This window comes from Rutidosis leptorrhynchoides, chromosome 7 (genome assembly GCF_046630445.1).
Source record: "Rutidosis leptorrhynchoides isolate AG116_Rl617_1_P2 chromosome 7, CSIRO_AGI_Rlap_v1, whole genome shotgun sequence".
Lineage (NCBI taxonomy): Eukaryota > Viridiplantae > Streptophyta > Magnoliopsida > Asterales > Asteraceae > Rutidosis > Rutidosis leptorrhynchoides.
The window spans coordinates 265,363,291-265,376,824 of record NC_092339.1 but is presented as its reverse complement, the minus strand read 5'-3'; the positions used below and the strand labels follow the sequence as shown (position 1 = coordinate 265,376,824).

The window sequence follows — 13,534 nt, the reverse complement described above, 5'->3', positions numbered from 1 at the left end:
TTCTAAAAATATCATCATATCTTTCATTATAAATATACTCCATATTTCTGAAGATATTTTCTTAATTTTTCTTATTTGAAATCATTTACCTCTTCGCGCTATTTGTATTACATCATAAAAGAAACTATTTTAGTTTCAAAATTCTGAAACATTCAAGTTTAAAATAGAAATATTTTGAAGTAATGTTGGGAACTGAAGCATGAATTAGTATAATATAATGACACTTGATCAATGTGATTATATTACAGTAAGTCATGCTGAGTTTCTAAATGGAACGTGATGATTCACAGATCATAACATCATCATGTGCCATGTTATACGACTCTTGTATTCTATTTAACCTCTAAAATATCAAGAAAATATTTCTTGATGATTCGGCCTTTTTCAAGGTATTCTAGTAATTTGACAAGTCAAGATCGTGCCATCACAATTTCCTTCCTAGAACATTAACAATGTTCATTCCGAAATTCATATCTGTGAATTCTGGACCATTACAAGCGGTGCTTAATCGCAAGAAGAAGAAACGAAATGACAAAACTCCGAAATAGAAATTGGGCTATAAATTGCAGCAAATAAAAGAGAGCATTAACTGTGAATGATAATGATTATAGAAGACAGAAGTAGATACTTTGAAATATAAGGGAACATATAAATCCCAACGACAAACCAGAAATTATAAACCATATATATCGATGCATATAGCAATATAAAGACACGGGAGAACTAGAAACACTATAAACCCAAGAGTATAGTAGAAGTAAATAGATTCTTCTGGCGGTAGATGAAAAAGAAGAATGACCGATATGAAAGTTAGAAGTATATCGAGAATCAGAACTGGATGGAGCATATTGATGAATACTTTAAAATATGAGTTGAGGGGGAAAGAATAGAAGGTGATGAAACATGACTAGGAACTTAGAAATCAACAGATTTAACTCACACAATGGCGGAATAAGTGAATCAAACCCTCTAGTGAATAGGTTAAGTTTTTTTTGATTAATTTAGTCAAACCACAACTAAATCAAGTGTTATTAGATCAACACCTAGAGCTATTATTCACCACCTGGGTGATTTGGACTGAGAGAGAATCAGAGGAGCTCACTAGATCTGAGTGTGTGTAACAAATGAGAGGCTTAACCTAAAATGGAGAACATAAGACTTCATATACCCCTGCTGTTGACTCACCTATACGATTCATTCATCACACGTACGAGTTGGCTTCATCAGTCGTACGGGTGATCACTCACTCGTGTCTTCTCATTTAGGTTGTAATTGTGACTTAGCTCAGCATCAACCGTGCGTATGAGCCTGTCAGCTGTACTAGTGAGGCTTCACTCGTACGTCTGACTAAGTTTAACATAGTTAAACATCTAAATCTCATTTCTGCAGTTCCTGTAACCACATATAAACACGGATAGGATAATAATGAGCAATCATGGTGGCCTGTAAACTGTTGTACCTGCAATGAACGCGGGTAGATGTCTAGGAACTTGCATAAAATGCATCAACAGAAGGTGTGAGTTGTAAGGAAACGAAGGAGGTGAATTTATAAGAAAATCTCCGACAGAACAATTAAAATGGATGATCGCATTTAAAGCAGATCCTAATTCCCTTGATTACCGGAGAGTCAAATCTTATTAAGAAGATTTTCTTCAAATCCCTTGAAATCTGGGAATCAATCATATCTACGTCAAATGATAAGATGAATCTACACTTACTCATTTCACTCTTCTATGTTAGCTTCATTCGTACTCTTCATATAAATGGATTGTTTATCCAAATTATTTGCTGATGATAAAACTCTAATTTTCAGCCCGTATGCATCATGAAAACATACTTATTATCATTCACGACCTTTCCACTCAAATTTCGGGACGAAATTTCTTTAACGGGTAGGTACTGTGACAACCCGGAAATTTTCAACCAAATTTAAACTTTAATCTTTATATGTTTCCGACACGATAAGCAATATTTGTTAAGTTAAATTGCAAGAATTTTAAACTATGTTCATACATTCATTCAACCTCGACCATGTTCCAACGATTCACGAACCATTAAACGAATATGATTATATATGTATATGTGTATATATATTATAACTTGAAACGTAAACAAAATATTAGATTAAATACTTTATATGATTGTATCTGTTTTAAAATATTTATCAATGGAATTAGAAGATAAGATCAAATGATTGAATTATCAGATATATTGAATTATGATTACAAGTCTCTGTTGAAAGGCCCACGTTGATTTGAGAAATCTTTCCGTTTTAACAATATTCGGAAAATGGTAAAGTGATTTATAAATAAGAACAAATTATCAATCATTGAGAACTAAACAAAGGATAGTGGAAGATTGAATCTCATAAAGACTCGATTGATCTATTTAGTTTCAAACGTACAAAAACGTTTTCAGTTTAAAAAGAACTTTATTATTAAAACGTATATAACTTTTATAAATATCTAGAACCACTTTTGACAACTCATTACTTACCTAGTATGATAAAGATAACGATATTTATATTTTATTTTATTAAATATATATAACGATTTAAATTAATATCATATATATTTATATGCGTATTATACGTACATAGTTTTATACTTTTACTATACTTAAACTTTACCTTTACTTTATTTTTACTTTACTTTAACTTTAATAATTCACTTTAATAATTCATACTTTAATAATTCACTTTAATAATTCATACTTTAATAATTCACTTTAATAATTCATACTTTAATAATTCACTTTAATAAATCATACTTTAATAATTCACTTTAATAATTCAAAAATCTATTATAAATAGAATTCAATAGGTTTCATTATTTCATAGAAACTTGAAAATATTTTTCTCTAAACTCTCTCAATCGATTTACATATATATATTTACTCCGTATTATTTCAAAATATTATTAGCATACATAAAATATTACGACGGAGTGCTGTCCGAGTGATTTCGAAATTGTTTTTCGAGTAGGATAGGATTAAGGAAATTATGGGTTATAGCTATGGAGGTGATTGAGTATGGTTCATGGGTATGCTCGTGAGGTCAATATAGTGTTTATCATTTTCGTTGCGTCTACGTACCTTTCCTGCAATATTGAATCTCAATATTGATACGTGAGTACTCATAATTTAACTTTTACATACTAATAGTGTATCCCTGACTAGTGCTCGAGTATTTAGGATTATGCATGCTTGTACTTTTGATATTGCCCTTAGACAGGTTAGGTTGAATATTGAATTAGTTACACTTTCGGTTGAGATAAGGTATAAGATATGCATGTCCTTGGAAAGCTAGCGAAAAATTAAGGACTTTGTCTTTAGATATCGAATGGTTTCGATGAACGGATTAGAAGTTATAATCAATTGAATTTTCTATATTTTTATTAAAAATGATTATTATTATCGTCGTTTTTATCGTCGTTCTAGTTTTATCTTATTATTATCATTATTATTATCTTTATCAATAAAAGGGATTTATCATTAAAAATTGTTATTTTTTTTATTATTACTATCGTTATTATCGTTAAAGTTATAATTAGTATTATTATTATTATTATCCAATTATTATTATTATTATTATTATTATTATTAGTATTATTATTATTATTATCATTATTAATATATATATCATTATTTAAAAATGGATATTGTCATTGTTATTATTATTATTACTATATTATCATTAAGATAATTATTAGTATTATCGTTAAAAATGTTATAGTAACTATCATTATTAATATTAGTGTAATTAAAACAAATGTTTGTAACAACTAATTATTTTGATTACTATTATTATCATGATTATGAACACGATATAAAAGACGATTAAAAGCTATTAAACGAAACGATTAGGAAATAATGAGTAAGAGTATCATGATGAAATTAAAATATTATAAGATATTAATTTAGATAAAGTTATCGTTCTTATTATTTTTATTATTACTATTATTATTAAAAATATCGTTAGTATTAAAACTATCATTTTAACAAAAATTATCATTTTAATAAAAATATCATTGTTACTATAAAATATCATTATTATTATTATTTTAAATAGAATTATTATTTTAAAGATAATATTAAAAATTATCGTAAATATTAAAGTTATCATAATTAGAATTATCGTTTTATCATAATGTCATCTTAGTAATTATAAATATTGATATTTTTATAATAATAATTATTATTACAAAATAATACAACTTTTACTTACTATCATTATAGATATTATTTTATCAAATAAATATGTGATACAAACATATTTTACTACGTGTAATAACTTACTTTAATAATACCTATCATATTATCTTTATGATATTAAATGAACCCTATAAATTTTATTACTTAATATATATAAAAGTATATTATATTATATAAATTTAATATAAAATTTTATTTATTAATAAATAAATTATATTATTTACTCTAATAAATCTTTTAAAAATATTTAAAAATATAAAATGACGATATTTAAACTATATATTAATCATGTATAGATTTTTGGAAATTATTTTGAGTCAAATTTACTTTTGTTGACTTTTGCATATTAGTCTCGAGCATTAGGATTGTGGTACACTATGACTTGGCCTAATTTGTTAGACAAATATTGACCAACACATAATTATATATAATTAATTTAGGTTCGTGAATCCGAGGCCAACCTTGCACTTGTTCAATGACGTTATATGTATTTTTACTACGAAATACAGTATGGTGAGTTATAGTCCCATTTTTAAAATCTAATATTTTGGGATGAGAATACATGTAGGTTTTATAAATGATTTACAAAATAGACACAAGTACGTGAAACTACATTCTATGGTTGAATTATCGAAATCGAATATGCCCCTTTTTATTAAGTCTGGTAATCTAAGAATTAGGGAACAGACACCCTAATTGACGCGAATCCTAAAGATAGATCTATTGGGCCTAACAAACCCCATCCAAAGTACCGGATGCTTTAGTACTTCGAAATTTATATCATGTCCGAAGGAGGATCCCGGAATGATAGGGGATATTCTTATATGCATATTGTTAATGTCGGTTACCAGGTGTTCACCGTATGAATGATTATTTTTGTCTCTATGCATGGGACGTATATTTATGAGAACTGGAAATGAAATTCTTGTGGTCTATTAAAATGATGGAAATAAATGATTATGATAAACTAATGAACTCACCAACCTTTTGGTTGACACTTTAAAGCATGTTTATTCTCAGGTGTTAAAGAAATCTTTCGCTGTGCATTTGCTCATTTTAAAGATATTACTTGGAGTCTTTCATAGCATATTTCGAAGAACGTTGCATTCGAGTCATTGAGTTCATCAACGATTATTATTAAATCAATTTATAGTTGGATAGTGGATATTATGAAATGGTATGCATGCCTGTCAATTTTCGATGTAAAGAAAGATTGTCTTTTAAAAACGAATGCAATGTTTGTAAAATGTATCATATAGAGGTCAAATACCTCGCAATGTAATCAACTATTGTGAATCGTTTATAATGTATATGAACGGGTCCTTTCATATTTATATATATATATATATATATATATTTATATATTTATATATATATATATATATATTTATTATACATATTTCTAAACGATATATATATATTTTATATGTGACAAAATATAATATTTATTTAATTATATAACTATTTAGTTATATTTATCTTGCTTATAATAAAGATTCTAAATAATATTATTTGATACTACCTCCGTCCCATCTTAAGTGTCCACCTTTCTATTTTGGGATGTCCCATTTCATGTGTCCACTTGATGTATCAACCAATCTGAATAGGTTATTCTGGAGAGAGAAGATATCTGATTGGTGGAGAATAAAGTCAGTGGGATTTCCTAAAACTTTGTGCAAAAAGTAAGTGGACACTTATAGTGGGACGGAGGGAGTATATTTTAATAAATTTTGAGAAGACGATTTATAGAAGTAAATAACCAAAACACTTAAATGATTAAGTTACACTTCGAATGATATAGTTATTAGTAAATTAAGTTTAATTATCGTTAAAGGTACACGTCGCGAAACTTAAAGTACCAGTTTTCGAAGCGTACAAAAATGCGTTCGAAAAACCGGAACTGAGACATTAGTCGAGTGACAACGTACGAGTCATTGGAACAAAAATTACATTTTAACCATGCTCATAAATATAATATATTATATAAATAATTATATAGATTAAATATATATTAATATATATATATATATATATATATATATATATATATATATATATTAATAAAATGAGTGTCGGCAATATGGATTGGTCGAGTGTGAGCTGGATCCTCAAGCCATGCGATCGCATGGCCAAAGGCTTTCAAACCCATGCGATCGCATGGGGATGGCTGGCCACAATTTTATATAAAGCTCGATCGATTATGCTTCTGGTTCATTCACTCGCACACACACATACTCCCTCTGTATTACTCTATTTATTATTTATATTATTATTATTAATATTAAGATTAATATTATTAGTAATAATATTATTATTAGAAGTATTAGTATTATTATTATTACATAAAATACTACGACGAAGTTCTGCTCATGTGTTTTCAAAACAAATTTTTCGAGAGGGATAGAGCTAAGAAAATTATGGGTTATAGCTATGGAGGTTATGGGTATGGATCGGAGGTATGCTCGTGAGGTCAATCTAGTGTTTATCATCTCCGTCGCGTCTACGTACTTTTCTGCAATATTGAATCACAATATTGATACGTGAGCATTCATACATTATCTTTTATATATTAATAGTGTATCCCTGACTAGTGCTCGAGTATATTTGATTATGCATGTTTGTATATTTAATTTCGTCGTTATATAGTATATGTTGAATCACGAATTTGATACATATAATATTGATTTAAGGTATATGATATGCATGTCGTTGGAAAGCTGTCGAAAAATATTTAACTTTTCATTTAGAAGTCGTATGCTTTCGATGAATGGATTTAAAGTTATGGTCAACTGAATTATCGTTAACTCTAATATTATTATTATTATTATTATTATTATTACGATCGTCGTTATCGTTATCGTTATCGTTATTGTTATCGTTATCGTTATCGTCGTTATTATCGTCATTATTATTATTATTATCTAATAATTAATATTATTATTATCATTGTCGTTATTAATATAGGTATTATCATTAAAAATTGTTATTGTTATTACTATCATTATTATCATTAAGGTTATTATTAATATTATCAATATTATTATTATTATTATTATTATTATTACTAAAATAATTAATATTTTTATCAAAACTATCATTTTATTATTTTTATCGTTAATATTATTATTAAAAGTATCATTAATATTAAAACTATCATTTTTTATTAAAATTATCATTTTTATATAAATATCATTGTTATTATAAAGTATCATTATTATTATCATTTTAGTATTATTATTATTAAAAATTATCATTTTGAATAAAATTATTATTTTTATAAAATATTATTATTATTACAGTTAATGATAAAAAAAATATCGTTATTATTAAAATTATCAAGATTAGAATAATAATTTTATTATAATTAATATCATCATTAGTAAGTATAAATATTTTTATTATTATTATTAGTAGAATAATAATAATTATTAATATTATTACAAAATAATACAACTTTTGTTATTATTATCAATATCATTATTTTATCAAATAAATATGTAATACAAAGATATTTTAACACGCGTAACATAATTACATTAATAATACATACCACTATATTTTTATGATATTAAGTGAACTTTATAAATTTTATTACTTAAGATATATAAAAGTATATTTTTATCATATATATTTTAATATAAAATTTTATTAATAGATAACTTTTATTATTTACTTTAATAAAATCTGATAAATATATTTAAATAAATAAAACGACTATATTTAGGTTATATAATAAACACGTATAGATTTTGGAAATCATTTTGAGTCTAGTTGACTTTTGTTGACTTTTACATGATAAGCTCGAGCATTAGGATTGTGATACACTATGACTTGACCTAAATTGTTAGACATATATTGACCAACATATAAATATATAATTAATATAGGTTCGTGAATCCGACGCCAACCTTGCACTTGTTCAATGACGTCATATGTATTTTTACTACGAAATACAGTATTGTGAGTTTCATTTACTCCCATTTTAAATGCTTTTGCAATATATATTTTTGGGACTGAGAACACATGCGCTTTTATAAATGTTTGACGAAATAGACACAAGTAATCGAAACTACATTCTATGGTAGAATGATCGAAATCGAATATGCCCCTTTTAGTGTGGTAATCTAAGAATTAGGGAACTGGCCCCTAATTGATCCTAAAGATAGATCTATTGGGCCCAACGAGCCCCATCCAAAGTACCGGATACTTTAGTACTTCGAATTTATCATGTCCGAAGGGAGTCCCGGAATGATGGGGATATTCTATATGCATCTTGTTAAGGTAGATTACCAGGTGTTCACCATATAAATGATTTTTATCTCTATGTATGGGATGTATTTTTATGAGAAATGGAAATGAAAATCTTGTGGTCTATTAAAAATGATGGAAATGAATATTGATGATAAATTAATGAACTCACCAACCTTTTGATTGACACTTTAAAGCATGTTTATTCTCAGGATTGAAAGAAATCTTCCGCTGTACATTTACTCATTTTAAAGATATTACTTGGAGTCATTCATGGCATATTTCAAAAGACGTTGCATTCAAGTCGTTGAGTTCAATAAAGATTATGATTAAGTAAATGACAGATTAGGTCATTTATAGTTGGATATTATGAAATGGTATGCATGCCTGTCAACTTTCGATGTAATGAAAGTTTGTCTTTTAAAACGAATGCAATGTTTGTAAAATGTATCATATAGAGGTCAAATACCTCGCAATGTAATCATAATTTATTGTATTCGTTCTTATAGATTAGGACGGGTCGTCTCATTTTCCTAAACCTTTATATTAGAATTATTCATTGTAATCAAGAATCATTCAAGTTTAATTCGAGTTTCTTACATTCAATTTTTTAAGGTATGATTCTATCTTTACTTTATTGTTTAATCTATTTTATTTACTATAATTGTTTCTGTTCGTCTTCTGCTATGATTTAAACTTTCATAGTGGTTACGTGGACGAAAACTGAACTTCATCTGGGAATCAGATGAAGCCGCCGGTCTCACCATCCCAAGCCGCCAGCTTGGCTGGAAGGAAGCCGCCGGCTTCGTGTGCTTTATCCGTATAGTTCTTGGTTCTTTCCCAGATCTGAATGGTCGAGTTTCTGTAATAGTGTTTGAACTATTTCGAATCCGTTTTGCTTAATTACACTTGTTTGCCATGCTTAATGATTAAATAACATAATTTTAGAATTTGATTCGTACTTGATCGGATGATCTATTATTCGATCCATGCTACTTGTTTAGATCTAGTCCATCAAACTTGTTAAATTGGATTGCATGCAACTAAGTTAAAAAGCTTAATAGTGATAAACTTGTTTAATTGGAATTACGCTTATATAATAGAATTTGATTTTGTTAAGCTTAATCGAAGAACCTTCGTTTGGAATTGTTTAATTAATGATTGCTTGAAAACTTAGTAGTAATTGACTTTCAGCTAGTAACTTAAGTTGATCTACTTGGTGTTTAATAGCTTATATAATTTGTCAGTCTATTTGCATGTTGATCCTCATCATAAGATTAATGTGTAACATGTAATTGAATTGAACATGAGGAATTGAGATGTTAGTTATGCACATCACGTATCTAGCATATGCTTTAAGTCCTGCTTATTGAATGATATGCAACACTTGTCTTAACCTGCTTAGGGATAATGATTGGTCTATAATTGTTATCTTGATTTGTGTTAATATAAGTTATGAAACTTGTCTAATATGATTCCCGTATGAGTTAGTTGTTCATGTAACTGCTTTTATTTTTATCTGTTTATTTTGAATCTTCAATTCCTTATTTTATTTTATTACTTTGTTTATCTTTCCAAGCATCTCCTTCCTAAGAGATAAGAATCTATCCCATAAAAGACATAAAAATCTATCTTTAATTCTTAAACTATTTAAATAAAACAACTCTCATTCGCATCTACGCTCTCTTGGGATGATAACCTAAAATACTACATCTGATAGGGTTTTGTTGCTCGTTAGGGTGTTAAAGTGTATTAAATAAAATGTTTTATAAATTTAAAAGTTGAATAATAACTTAAGCACTACTGCACACACTTTCAACACATCACCGAGATAGCAATGATTACATGGATCGTCTATGTCATTGTAAGCCAAACTATTGCTACACTCATTATTTATTATGTTAACATATCTTTATAATTATATAATTATTATATGTGATGTTATAATAATTATACTATATCTTTATCGTAATATTAATAAGTAATATCTCCGTAATATTCACCGCGTAAGCTGTTGAATATTACAAATATCTATCAAATAATAAAATCTTGAATATATCTTTAAGGTCACAAACTATAAATCTATTAAAACTCTCATGTACTTTATACATATGTAGCCTTGATCTTCAAGAATTATCCTTTCTAACTGTTTGTGTGGTTAACACACTACAAGAAAAGTGAGTATATAGGACAACCATAAGTGTCCTAAAATGTGTTGGCTTGAGACATTTCACTTGAAAGGACCCTCTGAACCATGGCCCTATCTAAGGGCGTCCTATAAAGTGAAAAGGGTCCTAAAACTCATATGATTATGAGACCCTTGTATGAGTCACATAAACAACATGAAAAGGGTCCTTTTAGATTAACATATTAGGACACTTTATAGTATTTTGCGACACACAAAAGGATCTTTAAAACACTATATATGACACTAAATCTCTTTTGTTAGACCGTATTAAGACTAAAAAAATGAGTTGTAATATAAATATAAACTATGTTATTACCAATAAAATGGTTCTAAAATAAATAAAAACTATTTAAGTACCTAAAAAAGAGTCGTATAATAAGAATATATTAGGTTAGTACCAAGAAAAAGAGTCATAAAATAAAGATAACTTACATTAGTACCAATAAAAGGGTCGTAAAATAATGATGTAGTACTTTATGACCAAGAAAAAGGTCATAATAAAAAGTAATAGTACATTAGTATAAAAAAGGGTCTTAATTTACACAAATTCTACTTCTACTATAATACCACATAAAATAGTCACAATATAATGATCATGAAGATTAATACCACTGAAAGGGTTCTAATATGAAGAGATGAACTTACTTACGACTACAAAAAAGAGTTCTATTACCCGATACAGGTTTCCGGACCCGCTAAGGGTATTCGGACCCGGTTCGGGTATTAGAACCCGGGTCTGGTATTCGGATCTGGCTTGTATATTCGGATCCGGTTCGGATATTCGGATCCGAATTTTCGGGTTTTGGCAGTTTTTTCCGATCCGATTTTATTTGCATCACTAATATATTTTTATTATTCATTGCAATGATAATTTAAAAATATATATATTACAAAACATATTTGAAATGCATAATTATATTTGAATAAAGTAACCTCAAAGATAAACATCACTATACATAAAACATTCATAAATAATTCAACATATAAAGACTTAATAACATTTGACAAGAACGTAAAATCAATGAAAAGTAACGCATAACGTCTTCGGTTCACATCTATCTTAATCAATCATCACGTACCACCTACAAATAAACCATTCATGTATAAGCACAAAGGTGCACATTATAAAAACTAATGTTAATTATTACATGTTTAATAAGGACATACCGATATAAACAGACAAGGCCAAGAAATTTTATTATTACAAATTTAACAAGAACATACTGATATAAACGGACTAGACGAAGTTATAGATTAACCAATAACATCTCCAACTGTCATAAATAAACAGACAAGGCCAAGCAGTTATATATATAAATTGGACAATACTTTCTACTCCGTGAAATGAGTGAGCTTTCTACCAACGTTATTAATCGGATGTCCATGTTTATTATCAACAATAAGAATTCGAACCCCTTCTTCTTTAGACCACATTTTTAGCATACGTGTCGTTTCTCTCACTGTTTTGCATACTTTTCCAAATACAAAAAATGTGAACATGTAAAATCTACATGTATACACTAGATATACTAAACAACCCAACATGTTTAATTAGATAAACAAACCAAACTAAAAAAAAAAAAAAAAAGTGTTTCATCTTCGGTGTGTGGGGTTTCCAGCTCATTTCGAACACATTTATCGTTCTTATTTAAATCTTTATTCGAATTCGAATAATTGTCATGTGTGTAACAGTGGAGTGCTAATGAAATTTAAATACATGACTTACATGGGGGAGATGCAAGCAATATATCAAATATACCCGCTTCAGTTTGTTAATACTGAACTTGTTATTTTTTATAACTATAAGTTTCGTCTTGTCATTGGCTGAATCATATTCATCTTCAATATTGAAACTCACTTTCGTAGTTTAATTGGACAAGTTATATAAATTCGACAAATAAATATCTTCTCTTTGGCTGAATCTTTAACATATTCATCACAAATTTGTTCTTCATTCTTGTCTGTACAACGCAAGTAATCAATTAGATGTAGAGTTAATGATAATTGACTCATCTGCCATTGCATAAATGTAGAGTCAATTAAAGGTAGAAAACGAAGTAAATACACATTCTGAATTGAGCTCTTATTCATGTGCCAAATCATAAGAACGTGATAAACTGTAAATATAAGAAGATAACACGGAAATTAAGACCTTTTAGTTGCCGATGTCGAAGTACCTGCAATACCACACCAACAAAGCCAGAAAAGTGAATGTATTAACATGGCTTTTTTTCATATACAATTTTATATAATTGAAACAAGCATGAAACAAAACAACTACATCAAGATGCTATCAACAATCGCCATTTGAGTCCATTTTATTTCACATAAGTTATGTACTACGTAGTACCCAAAAAAGTACAATGGATACAAAAAATACACTTATAAGTTCCTAACTGATTTATAAAGCCATTTGTATGATATTGGACTATAACTCCTACACAGTTAACAAATACTAGCAGAACGTTTACGAAATCGGTTATATATGTGCCACTTCCAGTTATGCTCAGCGTCTAACAAGTCAAATCTCATATATGAAAATATCTTATTAGAAAATGGCCAAATGGGTCAAACTCGGTGAACCTCTTACAAACTATATTATTAATGCATAATATCTCCAATATCATTAATAATTATATTTCAGATTAACAATGAGAATAAAATCTTTTGTCAACTATAGTTAAATGTCAACACACTATATATTTGAGTCAACCCAACCCGACCATTTGGATCAAACCATTTTACAACCATCTGATCCACCCATTTTGACACTTCTAGTTGCAATCAAACGATAAAACAATTGTCAGAAATATTAATTAATCTGTATGAAATGTTTAGATCAAAATTAATTTATCATGTAATTGATACACGGTATATTTAGTGGGA

At 27.9% G+C, this 13,534-nt stretch overlaps 1 long non-coding RNA gene across 1 annotated transcript in view; it reads right to left on the bottom strand.

The window, feature by feature from the left end:
- Positions 1 to 12,259: 12,259 nt before the first annotated feature.
- LOC139858800 (uncharacterized) overlaps positions 12,260 to 13,534 on the bottom strand; it is a 260,912-nt gene continuing 259,637 nt past the window's right edge. The window contains exons 2-3 of the long non-coding RNA XR_011763084.1: positions 12,801 to 12,825; positions 12,260 to 12,609 (exon numbers count right to left, since the gene is read on the bottom strand). This is a non-coding gene — a long non-coding RNA (uncharacterized lncRNA). The remainder of the gene's footprint in view (positions 12,610 to 12,800; positions 12,826 to 13,534) is intronic.